Source organism: Salvelinus fontinalis, chromosome 23, assembly GCF_029448725.1.
Source record: "Salvelinus fontinalis isolate EN_2023a chromosome 23, ASM2944872v1, whole genome shotgun sequence".
NCBI lineage: Eukaryota > Metazoa > Chordata > Actinopteri > Salmoniformes > Salmonidae > Salvelinus > Salvelinus fontinalis.
Window position 1 is genome coordinate 3510989 of NC_074687.1, and position 14942 is coordinate 3525930.

Genomic DNA, 14942 nt, shown 5'->3' on the forward strand with positions numbered 1-14942 from the left:
TATTTGTATTTATTAGGGATCCCCATTAGCCCGTCATTGTAAATAAGAATTTGTTCTTAACAGACTTGCCTAGTTAACTAAAGGTTTGGGCTCCAAACATATTAAAGTACTTACATCAGATTTAAAACAAAAGATAAAACAGTACATCATATAACATTATGACACCACTACATATCTACAAAACTAAAAATGTAATACCACCATACAGCAATATCACAATGTATGCATGTGTTTGTACCTTTGTGTGTCTCTTCACGGTCTCCGTTGTTCCATAAGGTGTATTTTTACCTGTTTTTTAAATCTGATTCTACTGTTTGCATCTGTTACCTGATGTGGAATAGAGTTCCATGTAGTCATGGCTCTATGTAGTACTGTGCCACTCCAATAGTTTGTTCTGGACTTGGGGAGAGTGAAGAGACCTCTGGTGGCATATCTTGTGGGGTATGCATATGGGTGTCTGAGCTGTGTGCTAGTATTTTAAACAGACAGCTCGGTACATTCAGCTTGTCAACACTTCTTACAAAAACAAGTAGTGATGAAGTCAATCTCACTTCCACTTTGAGCCATGAGAGATTGACATGCATGTCATTAATATTAGCTCTCCATGTAGTGTTAAGGGCCAGCCGTGCTGCCCTGTTCTGAGCCAACTGCAATTTTCCTAAGTCCCTATTTGTGGCACCTGACCACTACTGAACAGTAGTCTAGGTGCGACAAAACTAGGGCCTGTAGGACCTGCCTCGTTGATAGTATTGTTAAGAAGGCAGAGTAGTGCTTTATTATGGACAGACTTCTCCCCATCTTAGCTACTGTGGCATCAACATGTTTTGACCATGACAGTTTATAATCCAGGGATACTCCAAGCAGTTTAGTCACCTCAACTTGCTCAATTTCAACATTATTCATTAAGATATGTAGTTGAGGTTTAGGGTTTAGTGAATGATTTGTCCCAAATACAATGCTTTTAGTTTTGGAAATATTTAGGACTAACTTATTCCTTGCTACCCATTCCGAAACTATCTGCAGCTCTTTGTTAAGTGTTTCAGTCATTTCAGTTGCTGTAGTAGCTGACGTGTATAGTGTTGAGTCATCCACATACATAGACACACTTTACTCAAAGCTTTACTCAAAGCCAGTGGCATGTCATTGGTAAAGATTTAAAAAAGTAAGGGGCCTAAGCAGCTACCCTGGGGTATTCCTGACTCTACCTGGATTATGTTGGAGAGGCTTCCATTAAAGAACACCCTCTGTGTTCTATTAGACAAGTAACTCTTTATCCACATTATAGCAGGGGGTGTAAAGCCACGACACATACATTTTTCCAGCAGCAGACTATGATCAATAATGTCAAAAGCTGCACTAGTCTAACAAGACTACCCCCACAATAATTGTATCATCAATTTCTCTCAGCCAATCATCAGTCATTTGTTTAAGTGCTGTGCTTGTTATGTGTCCTTCCTTATAAGCGTGCTGAAAGTCTGTTGTCAATTTGTTTAGTGTGAAATAGCATTGAATCTGGTCATACACTATTTTTTCCAGAAGTTTACCAAGGGTTGGTTACAGGCTGATTGGTCGGGTGTTTGAGCCAGTGAAGGGGGCTTTACAGTTCTTGGGTAGAGGAATTACATTAGCTTGAGGGCACACACTTTCTAGTGGGCTTAAATTGAAGATGTGGCAAATAGGCGTGGACATATCGTCCGCTATTATCCTCAGTAATTTTCCATCCAGATTGTTGGACCTTGGTGGCTTGTCATTGTTGATAGACAACAATATTTTTTTCACCTCTGACTTTACGGAATTCAAAAGTACAATTCTTGTCTTTCATATTTTGGTCAGATATACTTGGATGTGTAAAGTTGCATTTGTTGCATATCATACCTAAATTTGCTTATCTTGCCAATGAAAAAGTAATTAAAATAGTTGCCAATATCAGTGGGTATTGTAATGAATGAGCCATCTGATCCCCTTGCCTTTTTTCCCAAAATGTAATTTAAGGTGCTCCAAAGCTTTTTACTATCATTCTTTATATAATTAATTTTTGTTTCATAGTGTAGTTTATTTTTATTTAGTCTAGTCACATTCTTTGCAGTACGTTTTCCAATCAGTTGGGCTTCTCAACCATACAATTCCTCATCAATCCAAGGGGATTTAACAGTATTTACAGTCATTTTGTTAATGGATGCATACTTATTAGTAACCGGAATAAGCAATTTCATAAATGTGTCAAGTGCAGCGTCTTGTTACTCCTCATTACACACCACAGACCAGAAAATATTCTTTATATCATCAACATATGAATCAGTACAAAACTTCTTGTATGACCTCTTATACACTATACAGTCGTGGCCAAAAGTTTTGAGAATGACACAAATATTAATTTCCACAAAGTTTGCTGCTTCAGTGTCTTTTTATATTTTTGTCAGATGTTACTATGGAATACTGAAGTTTAATTACAAGCATTTCATAAGTGTCAAGGCTTTTATTGACAATTACATGAAGTTGATGCAAAGAGTCAATATTTGCAGTGTTGACCCTTCTTTTTCAAGACCTCTGCTGGGCTCCCTGGCATGCTGTCAATTAACTTCTGGGCCACATCCTGTCTGATGGCAGCCCATTCTTGCATAATCAATGCTTGGAGTTTGTCAGAATTTGTGGGTTTTTGTTTGTCCACCCGCTTCTTGAGGATTGACCACAAGTTCTCAATGGGATTAAGGTCTGGAGTTTCCTGGCCATGGACCCAAAATATCAATGTTTTGTTCCCCGAGCCACTTAGTTATCACTTTTGCCTTATGGCAAGGTGCTCCATCACGCTGGAAAAGGCATTGTTCGTCACCAAACTGTTCCTGGATGGTTGGGAGAAGTTGCTCTCCGAGGATGTGTTGGTACCATTCTTTATTCATGGCTGCGTTCTTAGGCAAAATTGTGAGTGAACCCACTCCCTTGGCTGAGAAGCAACCCCACACATGAATGGTCTCAGTATGCTTTACTGTTGGCATGACACAGAACTGATGGTAGCGCTCACCTAGTCTTCGTCGGACAAGATTTTCCTGGATGCCCCAAACAATCGGAAAGGGGATTCATCAGAGAAAATGACTTTACCCCAGTCCTCAGCAGTCCAATCCCTGTACCTTTTGCAGAATATCAGCCTGTCCCTGATGTTTTTCCTGGAGAGAAGTGGCTTCTTTGCTGCCCTTCTTGACACCAGGCCATCCTCCAAAAGTCTTCGCCTCACTGTGCGTGCAGATGCACTCACACCTTACCTGCCTGCTGCCATTCTTGAGCAAGCTCTGTACTGGTGGTGCCCCGATCCCGCAGCTGAATCAACTTTAGAAGACGGAAGTGGAAGAGGCAAGTAGAAGGGGAAAAAAGTAAGGAACTTGTATGTCGGCCCTGTATTAAAGAACAAAAATGGTTAAAGAAAAGTGTGATAAATAAAAACATATACCAATTTCATTTAAGGACCAAAAAACTAACAGCTGTGCCATACAAATTGCAAAATAGTTGGGAAGAGATTTTCGATGTACCCATTCCATGGCACATGGTTTATGAATTGATACGCAAAACAACGCCGGATTCAAAACTTCGAATTTTTCAATATAAATTACTGTACAAAATTCTTGCAACTAATAGAATGTTATATATATGGGGTATACAATCTTCCCAGCTCTGCAGATTCTGTTGTGAGGAGGCAGAGTCATTAGATCATTTATTTTGGTATTGTCCATATGTAGCTCGTTTTTGGTCACAGGTCCAGGAATGGCTGAAGAATTGCAACATTTGCCTAAAACTAACGCTACAGATAGCAATACTGGGGGATTTGAAAAGCCATAGTCAATCAATCAATAATATAATAATTATTTTGGCAAAGATGTTTATTTTTAATTTACAATCTGTAGAAGCTATGAGAATAGGAAGGTTCAGGTCTTTTGTGAAGCATCACAGCACAGTTGAGAAATGTATGGCAAATAGAAATCCGAAATGGATGATGTTGGAAGATAGATGGGAGGGGTTGGGTGGAGCTGAAGGGTGGGACTAATAACAAGATAAACAATATAGGGCATACGGGATCTGTGAAATGTGTATAGGTGCGGAGCTTTTGTGAAATAGCACAGTTACAAGTGGAAATAAAATTGGATGGACAACAGAAATAGAGGAAGGACTAAGAACAAATAAGAGAGAACTATTGTAAAGTGGACTGTGTCTGTAAGATAGGTATAAGATGTAGAAATTGAAGGTAAAAGCAGAAGTGTTTAAGTTTACTCCAATTGGGGGATTGGTGGTAGGGTCGCGGGGAATAATAATAAAGGCATATTCTTTAAAAAAGTATGTATGTCTATATAGGTATGTGTATGTATATATGTGTATATGTATGCATACGTGTATGGATATATATATTTACCCAAAAAAATATGGGGGAATGGAAATGATGCAGACAATTACATTGGAAGCAACATTCTTTCCGCAATACTAAGCTGATCCTCCCCTAAAAAAAAAAAAAAATAAAATAACTTTAGAAGACGGTCCTGGCGCTTGCTGGACTTTCTTGGGCACCGTGGAGACTTCTTCACAACAATTGAACCGCTCTCCTTGAAGTTCTTGATGATCCGATAAATGGTTGATTTAGGTGCAATCTTACTGGCAGCAATATCCTTGCCTGTGAAGCCCTTTTTGTGCAAAGCAATGATGACAGTACATGTTTCCTTACAGGTAACCATGTTTGACCGAGGAAGAACAATGATTCCAAGCACCACCCTCCTTTTGAAGCTTCCAGTCTGTTATTCGAACTCAATCAGCATGACAGAGTGATCTCCAGCCTTGTCCACGTCAACACTCACACCTGTGTTAATGAGAGAATCCCTGACATGATGTCAGCTGGTCCTTTTGTGGCAGGGCTGAAATGCAGTGGAAACGCTTTTTTGGGATTCAGCTCATTTGCATGGCAAAGAGGGACTTTGCAATTAATTGCAATTAATCTGATCACTCTTCATGACATTCTGGAGTATATGCAAATTGCCATCATGTCACGTTCTGACCTTAGTTCCTTTTTTATGTCTCTATTTTAGGTTGGTCAGGGCGTGAGTTGGGGTGGGCAGTCTATGTTCTTTTTCTAGGTTGTTGTATTTCTGTGTGTTTGGCCTGGTATGGTTCTCAATCAGAGGCAGCTGTCTATCGTTGTCTCTGATTGAGAATCATACTTAGGTAGCCTGTTTTCCCCATTTTGGTTGTGGGTGTTTATTTTCTGTTTTAGTGTCTGTTCACCTTGCAGAACTGTTTCGTTTTCTCCTCGTTGTTATTTTGTGTTGTCTTCAGTTTTTCAATTAAATTATGACGAACACTTACCACGCTGCATTATGGTCCTCTTCTCCTTCACCAGACGAGAATCGTTACAGAAACACCCACCAAATAAGGACCAAGCAGCGTGGTAACCAGGAGCAGAGGGGTCTGGACTCCTGGACTTGGGAGGACATTCTAGACGGCAAGGGATCCTACACATGGGAGGAGATCCTGGCTGGAAGGGATCGCCTCCCATGGGAACAGGTGGAGGCAACCAGGAGAGCGGAGGCAGCAGAAGAAGGGAACCGGCGTTACGAGGGAACACGGCTGGCAAGGAAGCCCGAGAGGCAGCCCCCCAAAAAATGTTTGGGGGGGCACACGGGGAGTGTGGCAGAGTCAGGTAGGAGACCTAAGCCAACTCCCCGTGCTTACCGTGGCGAGAGAGTGACTGGGCAGACATCGTGTTATATGGGGAAGCGCAAGGTGTCCCCAGTGCGCACACATAGCCCAGTGTGCTACATCGCAGCTCCTCGAATCGTCCGGGCTAGAGTGGGCATCGAGCCAGTAGGGATGATGCCGGCTCAGCGCATCTGGTCTCCAGTGCGTCTCCTCGGCCCAGGGTATACTGCACCAGCCCTGCACACGGTGTCTCCAGTTCGCCAGCACAGCCCAGTGCGGCCTGTTCCAACTCCCCGCACTAATATTAATAACCTATATTTATCTGCCTATTTTATTCGTACATTCTACTATTTGCACAATGTCACAACACTTATGAAACATTAAACATTATGAAACATCCACTAAAACAGAAAACATCCATAATAATGTAAATGTAAATTTTTGTTATCTGTGTAATGTTTATTGTTATTGTCTGGTTGTTTTTGTCTTTGTTTTTATTTTATTTGCTTTGTTGTTTTTTGTTTTTGTTCTTTCACTTGCTTTGGCAATGTAAACACATTTCCCATGCCAATAAAGCCATTGAATTGAATGAACCCTTACGTGTAAAAAATGACTCGCAACTCTGTTTAACAGCAGAGAAAACCCCTAAATTATATTTTTTCAACTGGAAATTGTATTACTTTTTCTAGTGTGACCCCAACATTAGAAAAAGTGAAACATCACCTTTGTTCATATTTCCATGAAAGCTGTACAACACCGGGGTACAAAGATTGTCTTAGGGTCATTTTTGACCCGGCAGTTATAAAATCATTTGCACACCACAAAAACCACAAAGACACACACACACCCAATGAGAAATTGAGATTGTGTGCTACTGATTGAACTCAGCCAGCGGCTCCTGAAGAGGAAGATCACCATGGTTGTCACAGTTCTAAAGAACAAGCCTGATCTCCCCCCTGCACTCCTCACAACAAAGGGGAGAGAGGCCTTCTCATCAAAGTTTGCCTTCACCCCCACCACCACTCTAGTTTCTTACATCCCAAAGAGGAACAAGAATGTGGTCCTCCTGAGCACACTGCACAAAACAGCTGAGATCAGTGATTGTGAGGACAGGATGCCAGCCATCATCCTGGACTACAACATAGTAGGTGTGGACAACCTGTGTCCTCATACAATGCCTTCGTGATATGGAACAAGATCAACCCTACCTGGATGCCTGAGAAGCGGAACAAGAGGAGGGTGTTCCTGGAGCAGCTGGGAAAGGCAATTGTAACCCCACACATTCAAAGAAGGGAGCCCCTCCCCCCCACAGCAGCCTCTGCTTCGCTTGTGAAAGCTGTTCAGGGGGCTGAATCTTGTCCTGATCCACCTGAGGCTGCAGCTGGGGCAGGCAAGAGGAGGAGATGCCAATTCTGTCCCCCAAAGGAGGACTGTAAAACAAATACTATGCGCTGCACACGAGAAATACATCGGCAAAGTCCATGCACACACACTTGCAAACTATCCTACATGTGCTCAGAGTTGATTCAATAAAATGCATTCAAAACTACTTTCTGCACAGTTCTGCTACTTTCTTAGACTATACAAGCGCTATCTCTTGCAAAAAAATATGTTTACACCTATGCAGTACCTTTAGTAATAATAATAATAATAAACCTCTACTTTAGTAAAGAAAACAATTATGACAGGTGTGTTGTAATAAAAACAAGTGGTGTCCAATGATTAAATCCAGTCTTTCTGCATTGTGAAGAGGGAAAACCCAGATATTCACAAAGTTTGTGATGAATGACAGGTTGTTTCTTCATGCAAACAGATTTGGGGTTTAAAATTCAATTAAGCTGCTTTATTTTAGGGGTTTAGTGAAGCCGGGTCATTTTTGACCCTCCGGACAAGGGGACTATACAGAATGTTAAGACTACACAAGGGTTAAGAGAGAGACCAAACAGTTATGTCAGACCCATGAACAATAGTGTAGCGGACGGTAAATGCACTTAAATGCCATTTACCCACCTTTTTATTTTGCGCTAGCGTTTACCCACCTTTTGCATTGAATTTATAGGGACCATTAGGTTATTCAGCACAGACTGAGATCAGCATTTACCTTGACATCACTGCCCATGAGACAGGCTGCAAGTAACTGAACAGAGACAGAAAGAGGGAGCGATATTGAATAAGTCAATGGAAAACGCAGTTGCATTAAGAAAGCACTTTGCTGCTTTAGTTCCTAAACCGATGCAATCTTATTGCCCTCTCCTTCTCTCTCCTCTGATAAATATTTTTCCATCCCCGTCTCTGTTCTTCTCATTAGACATGCTCGCACGCACACACACACACACACCTTCACAAAAACATTTTCCACCAGAATAGAGGACTCCAATGTGAAGACCCGTGCATATCGTACTCATCTCTCCTATGAAATAACTTATTTCATTCATACATCTTTCCCAACTTTTCAAGGTGTAAACAGTACAGGGCAAGATCACAGCCACTGACTGCTAATTAAACCATGTGTCCCAGTCAACCAAGGTAACTGATACTGTTTCACTCAGTCATAGACACCAAGCACAGCAGATGCAAACACACACTAGACTGTCTGCTACCACTGTCTAGCTGAAGGGTTAATGTTAATGACCTGTTTAGAAGTGAGATTCAGAAGCCACGTTTATACCTGGTGCTAACATACGTCCTTTGTCCTGATTGTGTCCACATCCTGATTGTGTTAAGGCTGTCGCTCTCCTCATCCTCAGACGAGGTGAGGAGAGAAGGATCTTCAGACCAAAACGCAGCTTGTGGGAAATAAGCCATCTTTTTATTTATAAACGACAAAACTGATGATGATGGCAACACGAAAACAAACACTTTACCAAACTTTACAAAAACAAGAAAACAACGTAGAACGAAACCTGAACATAAACTTACATAACTGAAACGTAAACTCACGAACAGGAAACAGACGACATCGAAACGAAACGACCAGCCAAACAGTCCCGTATGTGAATATACATCGACAACACGAGAGACATCACAGGAGACAATCACCCACAAACAAACAGTGAGAACGCCCTACCTAAATATGACTCTTAATTAGAGGAAAACGCAAACCACCTGCCTCTAATCAAGAGCCATACCAGGTAACCCAAAACCAACATAGAAACAGATAACATAGACTGCCCACCCAAAACACATGCCCTGACCATAAACACATAAAAAACAACATAAAACAGGTCAGGACTGTTACAGAACCCCCCCCTCAAGGTGCGAACGCCGGGCGCACCAGCACAAAGTCCAGGGGAGGGTCTGGGTGGGCAGTTGACCACGGTGGTGGCTCCGGCTCAGGACGCTCTCCCCACACCACCATAGTCACTCCCCTCTTCTGTCTACCCCTTCCACTGACCACCCTAAAACTACCTTCCCCTAAATAAACGGCCAGCACCGGGACAAGGGGCAGCACCGGGACAAGGGGCAGCACCGGAACAAGGGGCAGCACCAGGATAAGGACCAGCACCGGAATAAGGGGCAGCACCGGGACAAGGGGCAGCACCGGGACAAGGGGCAGCACCGGGACAAGGGGCAGCACCGGGACAAGGGGCAGCACCGGGAAAAGGGGCAGCACCGGGACAAGGGGCAGCACCGGGACAAGGGGCAGCACCGGGACAAGGGGCAGCACCGGGACAAGGGGCAGCACCGGGACAAGGGGCAGATCCCGGCTGAAGGACTCTGGCAGGTCCTGTTTGGACGGCTCTGGCAGGTCCTGGCTGGACGGCTCTGGCAGGTCCATGCAGGCTGACGGCTCTCGACGCTCATGGCAGACTGACGGCTCTCTACGCTCATGGCAGGCTGACGGCTCTCTACGCTCATGGCAGGCTGACGGCTCTCGACGCTCATGGCAGGCTGACGGCTCTCGACGCTCATGGCTCTCTGACGGCTCTCGACGCTCATGGCTCTCTGACGGCTCTGGCTGCTCATGGCTCTCTGACGGCTCTGGCTGCTCATGGCTCTCTGACGGCTCTGGCTGCTCATGGCTCTCTGACGGCTCTGGCTGCTCATGGCTCTCTGACGGCTCTGGCTGCTCATGGCTCGCTGGCGGCTCTGGCAGATCCTGTCTGGTTGGCGGCTCTGGCAGATCCTGTCTGGTTGGCGGCTCTGGCAGATCCTGTCTGGTTGGCGGCTCTGGCAGATCCTGTCTGGCGGGCGGCTCTAGCGGCTCCTGTCTGGCTGACGGCTCTAGCGGCTCCTGTCTGGCGGATGGCTCTGTAGGCTCATGGCAGACGGGCGGCTTTGCAGGCTCATGGCAGACGGGCGGCTTTGCAGGCTCCTGGCAGACGGATGACTCAGATGGCGCTGGGGAGACGGATGGCTCAGATGGCGCTGGGGAGACGGATGGCTCAGATGGCGCTGGTGAGACGGATGGCTCTGGCCGGATACGGCGCACTGTAGACCTGGTGCGTGGTGCCGGAACTGGAGGCACCGTGCTAATGATAAGCACCCTCCTACTAGTGCGGGAAGCAGGAACAGGGCACACTGTACTCTCAAAGCCTACTCTATCCCTGATGCGAGGTACCGGCACTGGTGACACCGGGCTGAGGACAAGCACATCAGGATTAGTAGGGGGAGAAGATACAGTGTGTTCAGGGCTCTGGATACGCACAGGTGGCTTAGTGCGTGGTGCCGGAACTGGAGGCACCGGGCTAGATACACGCACTACAGGGAGAGTGCGTGGAGGAGGAACAGGGCTCAGGATACGCACTGGTAGCCTAGTACGTAGTGTAGACACTGTAGGTACTAGGCTGGGGCGGGGAGGTGGTGCCGGAAATACCGGACCGTGGAGGCGTACTGGCTCTCTTGAGCATTGAGCCTGCCCGACCTTACCTGGTTGAATGCTCCCGGTTGCCCGACCAGTGCGGGGAGGTGGAATAACCCGCACCGGCCTATGTAGGCGAACCGGGGAAACCATGCGTAAGGCCGGTGCCATGTATGCCGGCCCGAGGAGACGCACTGGAGACCAGACGCGTTGAGCCGGCCTCATGACACCTGGCTCAATACCCAATCTAGCCCTACCAGTGCGGGGAGGTGGAATAACCCGCACTGGGCTATGCACTCGTACAGGAGACACCGTGCGCTCTACTGCGTAACACGGCGCCTGCCCGTACTCCCGCTCTCCACGGTAAGCCTGGGAAGTGGGCGCAGGTCTCCTACCTGCCCTTGGCCCACCACCTCCTAGCCCCCCCCCAAGAAATTTTTGGGAATTACTTACGGGCTTTTTTGGCTTCCGTGCCAGACGCGTTCCCTCATAGCTCCGGTTCCTCTCTCCGGTAGCCTCTGCTCTCCTCAGTGCCTCCAGCTGTTCCCATGGGAGGCGATCTCTACCAGCCAGGATCTCCTCCCATGTGTAGACACCTTTTCCATCCAATAAATCGTCCCATGTCCATTGCTCCTTCTTCTCCTGTCCCTTACTCCGTTTATTTCTCCCTTGCCGCTTGGTCTTAGCGTGGTGGGTGATTCTGTTAAGGCTGTCGCTCTCCTCATCCTCAGACGAGGTGAGGAGAGAAGGATCTTCAGACCAAAACGCAGCTTGTGGGAAATAAGCCATCTTTTTATTTATAAACGACAAAACTGATGATGATGGCAACACGAAAACAAACACTTTACCAAACTTTACAAAAACAAGAAAACGACGTAGAACGAAACCTGAACATAAACTTACATAACTGAAACGTAAACTCACGAACAGGAAACAGACGACATCGAAACGAAACGACCGGCCAAACAGTCCCGTATGTGAATATACATCGACAACACGAGAGACATCACAGGAGACAATCACCCACAAACAAACAGTGAGAACGCCCTACCTAAATATGACTCTTAATTAGAGGAAAACGCAAACCACCTGCCTCTAATCAAGAGCCATACCAGGTAACCCAAAACCAACATAGAAACAGATAACATAGACTGCCCACCCAAAACACATGCCCTGACCATAAACACATAAAAAACAACATAAAACAGGTCAGGACTGTTACAGATTGTGTCCACATTTGTAGATCAGTGGTCACCAACCGGTCGATCGTGATTGACTGGTTAATCTCCAAGGCATTTCTAGTTGATCACCAAACATTTCTGTAAAAAACCCAACCATAAAGCCTTGTGTTCCTATTTTTTTTACTCATCTTGCGCAGTTGTCTGTAGGTGCACCCGATTTAGCTGCCCTTCGCGCCAGGTAGGCGAAGTGTTCCAATTTCAAACCATTTCATGTTTCTGAAGGTACAAATTCTGCCTTCCCTGCAAGCCTGGAGAGCAAAGCAAGTGCACTATTGGCCTACTGCTGGCCAATCGGATGGCTCAGATTACCTTGTCGGCAGTAAAGTATCAGGCATAAAAGGAAGCTACAGCAAAGTTGAGATTTCTAAACTTTTAAAACCATGACTAGAGAGAGACTGTCAACGATTACAGCAAAGAGTGACTATTTTTATGAGTTTAAGTTCTTAACCAGCATTGTCATATTTAAATGTGCGTTCTTTGTACTTCCACTCGCGCTACAACCAGCACTGCAGCTGTAATGAATGAGTAGGAACGTGTATCGATTGGGCTTGTATTGTTATTATTAGCAGCTTGGGTCCTTTTTAATATTGAGGAATATTTATTTCACTTTCTGTTCATAAAAAATAACAACATGAACTTGTGCATGAGGCAGAAATGTGTGACTGGAGTTTCACCAGCTGGAAGGCGGTGTCCCTTTTTGGTCAGTGTCAGTGGAGGAACGGTAGAGTAGAGGGAGGTGTCAGTGGAGGAACGGTAGAGTAGAGGGAGGTGTCAGTGGAGGAACGGTAGAGTAGAGGGAGGTGTCAGTGGAGGAACGGTAGAGTAGAGGGAGGTGTCAGTGGAGGAACGGTAGAGTAGGGGGAGGTGTCAGTGGAGGAACGGTAGAGTAGAGGGAGGTGTCAGTGGAGGAACGGTAGAGTAGAGGGAGGTGTCAGTGGAGGAACGGTAGAGTAGAGGGAGGTGTCAGTGGAGGAACGGTAGAGTAGAGGGAGGTGTCAGTGGAGGAACAGTAGAGTAGAGGGAGGTGTCAGTGGAGGAACGGTAGAGTAGAGGGAGGTGTCAGTGGAGGAACGGTAGAGTAGAGGGACGTTGAGAGGTGGACCCTCAGTCTGCTGCTCTCTCTCTCCTCTGAGACTGACCATCAGCCCAGTAAAATAAAAACATATTATTTAAATGTATTCTCCACTCAGCTGGGCCTCACAAGTAATACAAAAACAACTGATCTATTACCGGTGTGATTATATAACCCAAATGTAATTGGTCCAAACAACAACGCATTGAGTTTCCATGCAAAGCCAATAAGCGGTGATAATAGTATTGGGCCTATAGTTTATTGCACAAACTTCTTTGCCAGTATGGTTCTTAATAATAGCTTAAATGTTGCATAGGATGATTACATTTTTTAAGTCATGTTAAATCTGAACGGTAGATCCCGGCTTGCATTTTGACTCAGAAAGTGATCCTCACTCAGAAAAGGTTGGTGACCACTGATGTACATGATCAAAAAACGCATTGTGATTGGATTGTGATCAGATTTTCCTGCCCACCTCCGGACATAGTCAGGCACGCATTGTGTCTGGATATCTCACAAGTGTAAACGGATCTGGACAGTGAAACCATTCATAATTATCCCGCATTCTAATATCATTGACAGTTGGTAACATTGATTTATGACATCAATATATGGCATAAAATTAAATAAATACATTTTATTTTGAAAGAATATTCGTCAAATAATTTACATACAGGGAGGGCCCAGGAAATCTGGTCACAATGTGGACACAGTGGACATGAGTGCTTGTCAACGTGTGTGTGTTTTGGAGAAGCAAACAGCAGCTCCTTGTCTTGCCCAAGCTGGACAGGGACACAGAAAACTGGCTCAGGGCTAAAGCAGAAAAGTGCTAGAGTATGAAGGAGGGAGAAGGTGGGGGAGGAGACAGAGAGACGAGAGACAAAGCAAGAGGGACAGATAGGGAGAGAGAAAATATAGGGACTCAGAGAAAGCAAGAAAAAGAGACTGTAAGCAAGAGAGGGAATAGACAGAGGGCAGAGAGGGAGGAAGACATGTCAGAGAGGAGAAATGGATGACCCATGAGACTTCAGACTCATGTTACAGTCTTTGTCGTTTCGTCTTCAGTAGCAGCTTAAGTGCCACCGCCTCTCTTTACAACACTGAGCCAGACATAAACCCATCACACACTCTGCCTGACTGAAGCCTACAGTAGCTGCATTCCTTCACCAGGCACTCCTTGTTCCCCCACACACACAAACTCACAGCAATCAGTCCACAAAAGAAGGATGTACAATCAGAGGTTTTAGACCATTCCCCCTGCTGTTCTGTTTCTTTCTGCTGGCTTACCGACCTCCTTCGTAGCAGCCCCCTTACCATGCAGATCAACCTGGTCTCATAGAATAGATGTAACATAGTAAATGTAAATCAGGCACACTCAAATTAGCGTGATATGTTACGTCTGGTATGATTACATAAGACAGATGGTTACTTAAGGCAAAAACAAAAGTAGGGTGATTGGTTGGGGTGGATGGGTTGGCGTATAACGTGAATGTCTAGCAACCAAAAAGTTTAACCCTGACACCTAACCCTTAGCCTAGCTAACGTTGCCACCTAGCTAGTATTCATAACATACCATAAGTTTAGCAAATTTGTAACATATCATACGAAATGGGTGATGGACATCCACAAATGAATACATACTATACAAAACGTGGCATATAATACTAAATGGAGTGTCTCGGATTTACGTACAGAATATTACGAAATGATCTGAGACCAGGTTGTGCAGATAGAAGGCTCCAGGAGGTTTTCTACAGCTCCAGTAGAACAGCAAAGCGTGGGGGATTTCTGGACACAGCAGCTTACGCTCCAGGAGAAGGAACATTCGGCTCCGTAAGTACACTGCACCATGAAATGAGATTCAGTGTTGTGGCAGATGAGCAAAGAGCAGAGAGGATTCTTGCTGTGGTACCGTATCACAAAAGTGTTGAGAACTAATCTTCTGATGAGGAGCTCTGTTGTATATTATGAACGGAGGTCGAATAGGGCCCATTCCAATAACACTCACTGAGCACTTCACTTCTTTACTTGAACTACTGATCTATCTAATGGAGCCCTGGTCAAAGGTAGGATAAAGGTGGCAGATTTCCAACAAGTTTTATTTCAGTTTTCCGTTCCTCTCAGAAGCTACAGATGTCTCGTAGAGCGACGACAGCAC